The sequence below is a fragment of the Ursus americanus genome, unplaced genomic scaffold (assembly GCF_024610735.1).
Source record: "Ursus americanus isolate L20-20 unplaced genomic scaffold, mUrsAme1.1.p SCAF_51, whole genome shotgun sequence".
Taxonomy (NCBI): domain Eukaryota; kingdom Metazoa; phylum Chordata; class Mammalia; order Carnivora; family Ursidae; genus Ursus; species Ursus americanus.
The window spans coordinates 1,677,754-1,683,402 of record NW_028273633.1 but is presented as its reverse complement, the minus strand read 5'-3'; positions in this window follow the sequence as shown (position 1 = coordinate 1,683,402).

Below are 5,649 nucleotides of genomic sequence, written 5' to 3'. Positions count from 1 at the left end.
CCTAACCCTAACCCTACCCGAACCCTAACCCTAAACCAAACCCTAACCCTAAACCTAACCCGAACCCTAACCATAACCCTCACCCGAATCCTAACCTAAACCCTAACCCTAACCCTAACCCTAACATGAACAGAAACCCGAAACCTAACCCTAACCCTAACCCTAACACGAACACTAAACCTAACCCTAACCCTAACCATAACTTGAACCCTAACCCTAACCCTAACCCTAACACTAACCCGAAACGTAACCCTAACCCGAACCCTCACCCTAACCCGAACTCTAACCCTAACCATAACCCCAACCCGAAACCTAACCCTAACAGTAACCCTAACCCGAAACCTAACCCTAACCCGAACACTAACCCTAACCCTAATCTTCAGCCTAACTCGAACCCGAACCCTAACGCTAACCCTACCTGAACCCTAATCCTAAACCAAACCCTAACCCTAAACCTAACCCTAACCCTAACCCGAACCGTAACCATAACCCTAACCCTAACCTTCACCCGAAACCGAACGCTAACCGAAACCTGACCCGAACCAGAACACTAAACCTGACGCGAATTTGAACCCAAAACCTAACCCGAACCCGAACCCCGAACCCGAACCCCTAACCCTAACCCTAACCCTAACCCTACAAGAACCCTAACCCTAACCCTAAAACTAACCCGAACCCTGGCCCTAACTCAAACCCTAACCCGAACCCTAACCCTAACCCTAACCCTAACTCAAACCCTAACCCGAACCCTAACCCTAACCCGAACCCGAACCCTTCCCTAACCCTAACCCATACCCGAACCCTAACCCTAACCCTACCCGAACCCTAACCCTAACCCAAACCCTAACCCTAACCTGAACCCTAACCGTAACCCTAACCCTAACCCGTACCCTCACCCTAACCCTAATCCCTAAACACTGACCTTGACCCTAACCCTAACCCTGACACTGACCCTGACCCTAACCCTAACCCGAACCCTGACCGGAACCTGAAGCCTAACCCTGACGCGAACCTGAACCCGAACCCAAACCCCGAACCTGAACCCGAAACCAAACCCCTAACCCTAAGCCTAACCCTAACCCGAACCCTTACATGAACCCAAACCCTAATGCGAACCCTCACCCGAACCCTAACCCGAACCCTATCCCTAAACCGAACCCGAACCTGACCCGAACCCTAATCACGAAACCTAACCCTGACCCTGACCATGACCCTGACCCTAACCCTCACCCTAAACCCTTAAACCTGACCCTGAACCTAACCTTAACCTGACCCTGACCCTGACCCTAAACCCTAAACCGTGACACTGACCCTGACCCTCACCCTAACCCGAACCTGACCCGAACCTGAACACTAACCCTGACGCGAACATCAACCCGAAACCTAACCCGAATCCTAACCCGAACACTAACCCTAACCCTAACCCTAACCCTAACCCTCACCCGAACCCTAACACGAACGCTAACCCTAACCCTGACTCTAACACTAACATTAAACTTAACCCTAACCCGAATCTGAGCCCTAACTCTAACCCTAACCCTATCCGAACCCTAACCCTAACCCAAACCCTAACCGTAACCCTAACCCGAAAACTAACCCTAACCCTAACCCTAACCCTAACCCAACCCCGAACCCAAATCGTAACCCTAACCGTAACCGTAACCCTAACCCTAACCCTAACCATAATCGGAACCCGAACGCTAACCCTAACCCGAACCCTAACCCTAACCCTAACGCGAACCCGAACCCGAATCCAAACCCTAACCCTAACCCGAACCCTAACCCGAACTCTAACCCTAACCCTAACCCTAACCCTAAACTACCCTAACCCTAACCCGAACCCTAACCCTAACCCTAACCGTAACCCTAACCCAAACGCTAACCCTAACCCGAATCGTAACCCTAACCCTAACCGTAACCCTAACCCTAACCCTAACCATAACCCGAAACCGAAACTTAACCCTAACCCGAACCCTAACCCTAACCCGACCCTAACCATAACCCTATCCCTAACCGGAAACCTAACCCTAACCCTAACCCGAACCCGAAACCGAACCCTAACCCTAACCCTAACCCTAACCCTAAACCGAACCCGAAACCTAACCCTAACCCTAACCCTAACCCTGATCCGAACACTAACCCTAACCCTAACATGAACCCTAACTCTAAACCTAACCCGAACCCGAAGCCAAACACTAACCATATCCCAAACATACCTGTCCCCGAACCCTAAACCAAAACGGATCCCGCACCCTAACCCTAACCCGAAACCTAACCCTAACCCTAACCATAACCGGAACCCTAACCCTGACTCGAACCCTAACGCTAACCCTATCCCTAACCTGAAACCTAATCGTAACCCTAACCCGAACCCTAACCCTAAACCTAACCGTACCCCTAACCCGAATGCTAACCCTAACCCGAACCCTAACCCTAAGCCGACCCTAACCCTAACCCTATCCCTAACCGGAAACCTAACCCTAACCCTAACCCGAACCCTAACCCTAACCCTAACCCTAACCCTAACCCTAATCCGAACACTAACCCTAAACCTAACCCTAACCCTAACTCTAAACCTAACCCGAACCCGAAGCCAAACACTAATCATAACCCAAACGATACCCAAACCCGAACCCTAAACCAAAACCGATCCCGCAACCTAACCCTAACCCGAAACCTAACCCTAACCCTAACCCTAACCCTATCCCTAACCGGAAACCTAACCCTAACCCTAACCCGAACCCTAACCCTAAACCTAACCCAAAACCGAACCCGAACCCTAACCCTAACCGTAACCCTAACCCGAACACTAAACCTAACCCGACCCTAACCCTAACCCTATCCCTAACCTGAAACCTAACCCTAACCCGAACCCGAACCCGAACAATAACCCTAACCCTAACCCTAACCCAAACCCTAACCCTAACACGAACCCAAACCCGAACCTGAACCCAAAATCTAACCCTAACCCGAACCCTAACCCAAACCCGAACCCTAACCCAAATCCTAACCCTAAACTTAACCCTAAAACGAACCCGAACCCTAAACCGAACCCTAACCCTAACCCTAACCCTAACCCTAAACCTAACCCAAAACCGAACCCGAACCCTAACCCTAACCGTAACCCTAACCCGAACACTAAACCTAACCCGACCCTAACCCTAACCCTATCCCTAACCTGAAACCTAACCCTAACCCTAACCCGAACCCGAACACTAACCCTAACCCTAAAACATAACCCGAACCCTAACCCTAACCCGAACCCTAACTCTAACCCTAACCCTAATGAGAACCCGAACCTGAATCCAAACCCTAACCCTAACCCAAACCCTATCCCGAACCCTAACCCGAACACTAAACCTAACCTGACCCTAACCCTAACCCTATCCCTAACCTGAAACCTAACCCTAACCCTAAACCTAACCCGAACCCGAACCCTAACCCTAACCCTAACCCTAACACGAACCCTAACCCTAACCCTAACCCGAACCCTAACCCGAAACCGAACCCGAACCCTAACCCTAACCCGAACCCTAAACCTAACGCGAAACCTAACCCGAACCCTAACCCGAACCCGAACCCTAACCCTAACCAACCCTAACCCAAAACGAACCCTAACCCGAACCCTAAGCCCTAACCATAACCCTAACCCTAACCCGAACACTAACCCTAACCTGACCCAAACCCTAACCCTATCCCTAACCTGAAACCTAACCCGAACCCTAACCCGAAACCGAACCCGAACCCTAACCCTAACCCTAACCCGAACCCTAACCCTAACCCTAACCCTTACCCTAACCCTAACCCGAACACGAACCCGACCCCTAACCCGAAACCGAACCCGAACCCTAACCCTAACCCTAACCCGAACCCTAACCCTAACCCGAAACCTAACCCGAACCCGAACCCTAACCCGAACCCGAACCCTAACCCTAACCCGACCCCTAACCCGAAACCGAACCCGAACCCTAACCCTAACCCTAACCCGAAACCTAACCCGAACCCTAACCCGAACCCTAACCCTAACCCTAACCCTAACCCTAACCCTAACCCCGAACCCTAACCCTAACCCTAACCGTAACCCTAACCCAAACGCTAACCCTAACCCGAATCGTAACCTTAACCCTAACCGTAACCCTAACCCAAACGCTAACCCTAACCCGAACCCTAACCCTAACCCGACCCTAACCATAACCCTATCCCTAACCGGAAACCTAACCCTAACCCTAACCCGAACCCGAAACCGAACCCTAAACCTAACCCTAACCCTAACCCTAACCCGACCCTAACCATAACCCTATCCCTAACCAGAAACCTAACCCTAACCCTAACCCTAACCCGAACCCGTAACCGAACCCTAACCCTAACCCTAACCCTAACCCTAAACCGAACCCGAAACCTAACCCTAACCCTAACCCTAACCCTGATCCGAACCCTAACCCTAACCCTAACATGAACCCTAACTCTAAACCTAACCCGAACCCGAAGCCAAACAATAACCATAACGCAAACGATACCCGAACCCGAACCCTAAACCAAAACCGATCCCGCACCCTAACCCTAACCCGAAACCTAACCCTAACCCTAACCATAACCGGAACCCTAACCCTGACTCGAACCCTAACGCTAACCCTATCCCTAACCTGAAACCTAATCGTAACCCTAACCCTAACCCTAACCCTAACCCTAACCCGAAACCTAACCCTAACCCTAACCCTAACCCTAACCCTAACCCAAACCCTAACCCGAACCTGAACCCTAACCCTAACCCTAACCCGAACCCTAACCCTAACCCTAACCCTAACCCGAACCCGAACCCTAACCCGAACCCGAACCCGACCCGAACCCTAACCCGAACCCTAACCCGAACCCGAACCCGAACCCGAACCCGAACCCGAACCCGAACCCTAACCCCAACCCGAACCCTAACCCGAACCCGAACCCAAACCCTAACCCGAACCCGAACCCGAACCCGAACCCTAACCCGAACCCGAACCCGAACCCGAACCGTAACCCGAACCCGAACCCTAACCCGAACCCGAACCCTAACCCGAACCCTAACCCTAACGCTAACCTAACCCGAACCCGAACCCTAACCCGAACCCGAACCCTAACCCGAACCCGAACCCTAACCCTAACCCGAACCCTAACCCTAACCCTAACCCGAACCCTAACCCTAACCCGAACCCGAACCCTAACCCGAACCCGAACCCTAACCCGAACCCGAACCCGAACCCTAACCCGAACCCGAACCCGAACCCTAACCCTATCCCGAACCCGAACCCTAACCCGAACCCTAACCCGAACCCTAACCCTAACACGAACCCGAACCCTAACACGAACCCTATCCCGAACCCGAACCCGAACCCGAACCCTAACCCGAACCCGAACCCGAACCCGAACCCGAACCCGTACCTGAATCCATACCAGAACCCGAACCCGAATCCGAACCCGAACCCGAAACCGAAACCGAACCCGAACCCGTAACTGAAACCTAACCCGAACCCTAACCCGAACCCGAACCCGAAACCTAACCCGAACCCTAACCCGAACCCGAACCCGAACCCTAACCAGAACCCTAACCCGAACCCGAACCCTAACCCTAACCCGAACCCGTAACCGAAACCGAACCCGAACCCTAACCGTAAC